The sequence below is a fragment of the Chrysemys picta genome, chromosome 20 (genome assembly GCF_011386835.1).
Source record: "Chrysemys picta bellii isolate R12L10 chromosome 20, ASM1138683v2, whole genome shotgun sequence".
Lineage (NCBI taxonomy): Eukaryota > Metazoa > Chordata > Testudines > Emydidae > Chrysemys > Chrysemys picta.
In genome coordinates, this window is record NC_088810.1 from 4,396,513 (window position 1) to 4,404,999 (window position 8,487).

Consider the following 8,487-nt stretch of genomic DNA (forward strand, 5'->3'; position numbering starts at 1 on the left):
TATCTACCTACACAACTAACTACCTAACCACCCACCTATGTACCAATCTACCCACCTACCACCTGGCCTAGCTACCTACTCACCCACCCATCTACCTACTCACCTACCATCCCATCCACTCACCCATACATCTATCTATCTCTCTATCTATTCTGACTGCCAGCCACTTACATACCCCAGAATCAATCTCTCTCTCTCTCTTTCTCTCTCAAGCAGAAGGAAGAACAGGCCAGGGGCCAGGGAATCCACGGTGTCTGAGTCCAGCGTGTAGATTGGGTTGTTCCTCAGCCACTGAAGAGCCGAAAAGGAATTAGAATCTCACAGAACAGAGGAAACAGAGAATGAGACCTCAGCTGCGGGGACTGCCACCCCGGGTGAGGCCAATGGGCCCCGTTGCCTCCCCCGGTGTTTAATTTGTATTGAAAGAGATGCCAGAGCTCAGCTGTGGCTCAAATTAAGCCCCGGCAGGGTGGTCTGATACTGGCGGGGGCTGGCCGGGCACCCAGCTCTGAAGGCAACGCCACCGCCAGGAGCAGCGCAGAAGTCAGGGGGGCCTGGCACATGGGGTATTGCCACCCTTCTGTGCTGCTGCTGGGCCTTGTGGTGCCTGATGCTCGGCATGTGGCTCAAGGCTTCGCGCTGTCACATGTGGGCTGCATCTCGCCAGAGCCCACGGCCTCCTGCAGCCCCCTGGCCACTCCTGGCTTCACCCGGGGGCACCAGTTCAGATTTGGGGTGGGGGGAGGAAACTTTAACCATTATTCCAGGGACTACTTAAGGTCTTTGCTGAAAACTCTCGGGGCTTTGCAGATAATAACTTAGGGATTAGCTGACAGGAGCTCTGTATCTAATTGTTATATAAAGAAAGAAAAAATATATACATATGCCTATTAAAGCCATGTTAAAGCTCCTTCAGACATAGCAGCAGCCACCAGCAGCACCGTCCCACTCTCGGTGAGCCCTGTCCCCCCCACCCCACCTGCTCTGCGGAGATGGGGTACATTGGGAGGACAGGGGCAGCCTGACATCAGAGCCCCTCCCCCCTGCTCCTTACAGCAGACAGGAAACTCCCAGGAGCAGCTGGACAGGGGCAGCTCCGAGGCAGGGGGCAGGAGCCACAGGGCTGTAGAGGCCAGCAGGGGGAGGGGCACCCCTGCTCCGGAGGTGCCCCTGTGACGTTACACTCCATCATGCTTTATAAACATACGTGTATAAGTGTGAATATAATGTAACTGGAATATGCTTTATGCAAAAGGTCTCTTGTAAGGTATCATTACAAAGCTTATAATCTACGGAGTGTGATCATCCTATTTGTACAAATGCATAATTCTTGTACCTGAATCTAGGAATATGTAGCTTAACTCTAAGGTCCTATTGTAATTATGCAAAGTGTGGGCCATTAATGGTGGTTTGGAATCTTAATGGCTCCCATTGACTAGGACAATTGACCTGCAAGTCTCCACTGCATACCTGCAGGCCGGTCCTGGAGGAATGGAGGGGGGCTCACAGGACATGTGATTATCATATCACCTGAACTGGAATCCATCTTAGAATCATAGATTATCAGGGTTGGAAGTGATCTCAGGAGGTCATCTAGTCCAACCCCCTGCTCAAAGCAGGACCAATCCCCAACTTTTTTTTTTTTGCCCCAGATCACTAAATGGCTCCCTCAAGGAATTGAACTCACAATCCTGGATTTAGCAGGACAATTCTCAAACAACTGAGCTATGCCTCCCCCAAAATAGGAGTAAGGGGTAATCATAGAATATCAGGGGTGGAAGGGACCTCAGGAGGTCATCTAGTCCAACCCTCTGCTCAAAGCAGGACCAATCCCAAGACAGATTTTTGCCCTAGGAAGGAGTCTAGTCTGTGAAAGAAGCTTATTGGAACATCTCTGAGGGTGAAATTTACCTGTATTCAGTTTCTTGATGTATTAGCCTTAAACTTGTGTGTTTCGTTTTATTTTACTTGATAACTTGCTTTTTCTGTCTGTTATTACTTCAAACCACTTAAATCCTACTATTTTACTTAATAAAATCATTTTTGTTTATTAATTAACCCAGAGTAAGTGATTAATACCTGGGGGGGCAAACAGCTGTGCATATATCTCTATCACTGTTATAGAAGGCAGGCAATTGATGAGTTTACCCTTTATAAGCTTTATACAGAGTAAAATGGATTTATTTGGGGTTTGGATCCCATTGGGAGCTGGGTGTCTGGGTGCTGGAGACAGGAGCACGTGCTAAGCCATTTTCATTTAACTCTGCAGCTTTGGGGGCGTGGTTCAGACCCTGAGTCTGTTTTGCAGCAGGTTAGCATGTCTGGCTCAACAAGGTAGGTTTCTGACATCCCAAACTGGCAGGGAAAATGGGCTCTGAGGTAGTGTCAGCACATCAGGTGACATTCCCAAGGGGGTCTCTGTGACCGAACCCATCCCAGCCCCGTCTGCCCGTGGCTAAGGCCGGTCCTGGATGACTTTGTTTTTTCTGTAATGACCCCAAGGCGTCCAGATACCCCGGTGACGAGCACAGTACAATACCCTCTAGAGCAGTGGCTCTCCAATTGTGGATCAGGACCTCAAAGTGGGTCACAACCCCATTTTAATTAGGTCACCAAGGCAGGCTCAGACTTGCTGTAGCCCAGGACCAAAGCCGAAGCCTCACTGCCCGGGGCGCCGATGGGCTCAGACTTTGATCCCCCCTCCTGGGGATGTGTAGTAATTTATGTTGTCAGAAGGGGGTTATGGTTTGATGAAGTTTGAGGACCCCGGCGAGAACAGAGCAGACCAGGTGATGCTAGTTACTGATCCCTGCAAGACAATGCAGTTTCCACAAAGCCAGATCTTAGCGTGAAAGCAAGTGTTCAGTCTTTGAGAAATGCTGAATTGATTGTGTTTGTCTTTGTGTTACAGTAGCACCTACTATGTGCTTGGATTGCTCCAGACGCAGCAGAATCCTTGGTTTCTAGACATGTCTGAGGATCATAGATATTGTAAACTTGCCAATAGTAACAAAACTCAGTTTTTATTACCATATGTTTATCAAATTAGGAAGAGCAATTGTGATCAGGAATCAAGATACACTCCACTGGAGATGCAGGATTGTAATTAGCACATGCCAAAAGAAATCGATACCTGTGCTAGGCCATTATGCCTTTTAAAATCACTTATAAACCCCTTGCTGGCTTGGAATGATTCATCCCCTGTTAAAGTTTTAAATTTTGTCGCTTGGGCTTGAAGAATTTGTCCACTTAGTGGCATTCCTTTCAGCCTTTCCTGAGCAAACCACGTGCGCATGGCTTTGTCTACTGTGGGCTTTGCTGAATAGCACACACGTTTTCCCTTAAGCCCCGCGGCAGAATCGATATTTTGTACAAAGCCATTCAGTTTAGATTCTGTTATAGCCATCCTCGGAGAGTAGATTCAGCAATCCCAATATCTTTTGAAACTTTGGCCTGGGTTTCTCTGCTATTTACTTGCTCTATTTTATTCACGCTTACAGAAATGTAAGATTTTGATCTTGACAGGGCGGGTCCAAGCTTTCCCAGTGAATCACTTTTTTTCCTGCATCTCAACCTGGTAATTCAAAAGACCCATAAAAAACACACGAGTCATATACTGAGCTCAATACAATGCACAAAGATCCCTTAATCAGCATTGAGATGCGGCCACCTCTGGGGTGGAGTGTGGGGGCTGTTTACACAGGGACCTTCGGCAAGCGCTGAGCTGCAGTGACCTCTGGGGTGGGGTGTGGGGGCTGTTTATACGGGGCCCCCTCAGCAAGCACTGAGCTGCAGTGACCTCTGGGGTGGGGTGCAGGGGCTGTTTATATAAGGATCTGTTCCCCGGCTGGCGCTAACATGCAGCCACCTCCAAGTGGGGCATCTGTTTAATAGCGACTGAGGGAAACCTCCTGTGCAGCTAATTAAAAAGAATTTGAAACCAAATGGAGATTAACCAGAGGCAGAATGTACCACACCAAGCTAGGGGCCGGCCCGGACACTGGGGTTCCTGCCCCAAATCTCACCCCAATGACCAGGGATCTGCCCGCATCTTCATGGATCCAGCGCAGCGAGTTCTAACCCACTAGACCTTGCAGCCACAGTCCCAGCAGGAATCTGCCCCGGGCTCACCCCTTCTGCTCAGCAACCAGCTTCCCAGCACAGCCGCCGGTGCCCACAAGCAGAGGGGCAGAGATGATGTGCCACTGGCCTGGGCAGAGCAGGCCAGGATATGGTTGGGAGTTGAGACTCGGGAGGACCCGGCCATCGGGGCTGGTCCCAATGACCCTAGGGGTCGCTGTTTCTTTTAGTTCTAGGTTTCTCCCAAACCCTTGTGTATCTCAACACCAGGCAAGGAGTCCTTGTATAAACAGCCCCCGTGCCCCACCCCAGAGGCAGCCACATCTCAGCACTGGGGAGAGGTCCCTGTGTAAACAGCCCCCAGGACCCAGGCCATATTTAGCTGCGTCTCAGCTCTTAAGTCAAAGGATGGTGTTTCTGGTGGGTCATGGAATCCAGTTGCCTCTCCTGATCCAGCTTATGACCCAGGTCCCATCACAAGGGAATCCCCAGACTCAGTGACCTGGGAAGCATTTGAGGAACCAAGAAACAGAAAACAAACATCTGCACTCAATGGACCGGCTTTAATGTGCTGGCATCTCCCCTTCCGAGAGACCCTAGAGGGGAAGGGCCCCGGTTCCCTTTCCCACCCCCGAGAGCCAGACTGTGCCCCACTGTGATGTTCCCCTGGTATTATCTGGACCAGTGATCTGCTAGGTCACTCCAACCCTTGACTCTGGGAGCCAGCCTTATCCTGCTCTGCTGTGAGAACCCCCACTCCTGGGCTGTTCATGCACAGCCTCTGGAGTGTAAGCTGCTCCTTGGATTGTGCAACTGAATGACACTAGCCAATATTTCTGGTCCCAGATGCAACCCTAGGAACCTCCATCTAGCAGTGTCCAGTCATGTCCATTGGATGCTGCAAGCTTATATGAGTTCCTCAATTTAACAAAGAAATTGATATGTGCCAGGCTTGTTATCTCAAGGGGAGGCTCTGACACACTTCAAGCCAAACGCACTGCTTCAGGTCGAATAAACACACAGATTTAATAACTATAAATGGTACATTTTAAGTGATTATAAGTCAAAGCACAACAAGTCAGATTTGGTCAAATGAAATAAAAGCAAAACGCATTCTAAGCTGATTTTAACACTTTCAATACCCTTACAAACTTAGGCTACATCTACACTACGGGGGGGGGGGGGGGGTTCGATTTAAGATACGCAAATTCAGCTACGTGAATAGCGTAGCTGAATTCGACGTATCGCAGCCAACTTACCGCGCTGTGAGGACTGCGGCAAAATCGACCTCTGTGGCTTCCCGTCGACGGCGCTTACTCCCACCTCCGCTGATGGAGTAAGAGCGTCGATTCGGGGATCGATTGTCGCGTCCCGACGTGACGCAATAAATCGATCCCCGAGAGGTCGATTTCTACCTGCCGATTCAGGTGGGTAGTGTAGACCCAGCCTTAGATGCTTCTCACCACAGGCTGTCTGGTTGCCCTTCAGCCAGGCTCTCCCCTTTGATCAGCGCTTCAGTTGGTTGGTGGTGGTGTCTGTAGATGGAGTAGGAAGAGAGAGGAAGAGCATGGCAAATGTCTCTCCCTTTTATCATGTCCTTTCTTCCCTCTTGGCTTTGCCCCCCCTTCACAGTCAGGTGAGCATTACCTCATCGCAGTCCCAAACTGACGAAAGGAAGGGGAGTGAGTCACTCAAGGGTCCAACAGATCCACTGTTGCTGCCTAGGCCAGTTTCCTTTGTTCCTGTGAGACTGGGCTGTGTTTGTCCCATACATGCCCTGATGAGGTGTGAACTGCCTCTCTGTTCTTGGAGAGCTTTTTTGCCTGGATGTGTTTTAAGCCATGAGGACACATTTTCAGCCTTATAATGATATACATGAAATTACAACCTATAACATTACGATAAAATTACTACAACACACTTACAAACATACTTACTATAACATACTTACAAACAAGGAAGAATTGGTAGGGGAAATAGAAGTGGGTGGGAACCTGGGCAGCAGTGACCATGAGATGGTCGAGTTCAGGATCCTCACAAAAGGATGAAAGAAGAGTAGCAAAATACAGAGCCTGGACTTCAGAAAAGGAAACTTAGACTCCTTTAGGGAACTGATGGGCAGGATCCCCTGGGAGGCTAACATGGGGGGGGAAGGAGATCAGGAGAGCTGGCTGCACTTTAAATAAACCTTAATGAGGGCGAAGGAACAAACCACCCTGATGTGCAGAAAGAATAGCAAATATGGCAGGCGACCAGCTTGGCTTAACAGTGAACTCTTTGGTGAGCTTAAACACAAAAAGGAAGCTTTCAAGAAGTGGAAACTTGGACAGATGACTAGGGAGGAGTATAAAAATATTGCTAGAGCATGCAGGGGTGTAATCAAAACACAACTGGAGTTGCAGCTAGCAGGGATGTGAAAGGTAACAAGAAGGGTTTCTACAGGTATGTTAGCAAGAAGAAAAAGGTCAGGGAAAGTGTGGGACCATTACTGAATGGGGGAGGCAACCTAGTGACAGATGATGTGGAAAAAGCTGAAGTACTCGACACTTTTTTTGCCTCTGTCTTCACAGATAGGGTCACCTCCCAGACTGCTGTCCTGAGCAACACAGAAGGGGGAGGAGGTGAGCAGCCTCAGTGGTGAAAGAAGGGGTTAATGACTATTTAGAAAATCAGGAGATGCACAAATCAAAGTACCAGATCTAATGCATCCGAGGGTGCTGAGGGAATTGGCTGATGTAATTGCAGAACCTTTGGCCATTATCTTCGAAAACTCATGGCGATTGGGGGAGGTCCCGGACATTTGGAAAAAGGCAAATATAGTTCCCATCTTTAAGAAAGGGAAGAAGGAGAACCCGGGGAACTACAGACTGGTCAGCCTCACCTCAGTCCCTGGAAAAATCATGGAGTAGGTCCTCAAGGAATCCATTTTGAAGCACTTGGAGGAGAGGAAGTTGATCTGGAACAGTCAACATGGATTCAACAAGGGCAAGTCATGCCTGACCAACCTGATTGCCTTCTATGATGAGATAACTGGCTCTGTAGATATGGGGGAAGCAATGGAAGTGATATATCTTGACTTTAGCAAAGCTTTTGATACCGTCTCCTCCGACAGTATTAATGCCAGCAAGTTAAAAAAATATCGTTTGGATGAATGGATTATAAGGTGGATAGAAGACTGGCTAGAGTGCCAGGCTCAATGGGTAGTGATCAATGGTTTGATGTCTAGTTGGCAGCCGGTATCAAGCAGAGTGCCCCAGGGGTCGGTCCTGGGGCCGGTTTTGTTCTACATCTTTATTAATGATCTGGATGATGGGATGGCTTGCACCTTCAGAAAGTTCGCGGATGACACTAAGCTGGGGGGAGAGGTCGATATGCTGAAGGGTAGGGATATGGTCCAGAGTGACCTAGACAAATTGGAGGATTGGGCAAAAAGAAATCTGATTAGGTTCAGCAAGGACAAGTGCAGAGTCCTGCACTTAGGACGGAAGAATCCCATGCATCACTACAGGCTGGGGACCGACTGGCTAAGCAGCTGTTCTGCCGAAAAGGACCAGGGGATTACAATGGATAAGAAGCTGGATACGAGTCACCAGTGTGCCCTTATTGGGCTGTATTAGTAGGAGCATTGCCAGCAGATCGAGGAAAGTGATTATTCCCCTCTATTCGGCACTGGGGAGGCCACAACTGGAGTATTGCGTCCAGTTTTGGGCCCCCACTACAGAAGGGATGTGGACAAATTGGAGAGAGTCCAGCGGAGGGCAACAAAAATGATTAGGGGTCTGGAGCACATGACTTACGAGGAGAGGGTGAGGGAACTGGGCTTGTTTAATCTGCAGAAGAGAAGAGTGAGGTGAGATTTGTTAGCAGCCTTCAACTACCTGAAGGGAGGTTCCAAAGGGGATGGAGCTCGGCTGTTCTCAGTGGTAGCAGATGACAGAACAAAGAATAATGGTCTCAAGTTGCAGTGGGGGAGGTCTAGGTTGGATATTAGGAAACATTATTTCACCAGGAGGGTGGTGAAGCACTGGAATGGGTTACCTAGGGAGGTGGTGGAATCTCCTTCCTTAGAGGTTTTTAAGGCCCGGCTTGAGAAAGCCCTGGCTAGGATGATTTAGTTGGTGTTGGTCCTGCTTTGAGGGGGTTGGACTAGATGACCTCCTGAGGCCCCTTCCAACCCTAATCTTCTATGATTCTATGAACATTACAGTAGCAACAGGTACTATAACATCACTATATCAGCAATGCTCAGTGCATCACAAGCCTTCTGAAGAAACCCGACATGACAAACTTTGCATTGGATACCACACAACCATTTTCTAACGATAAAAATAGGGGTGTAGGTTGTTCCCCCGAGATACAGCGCCTCAAGCCAGCCCCTCATAGAGGGGAAGAGCCCTCTGCCCCATT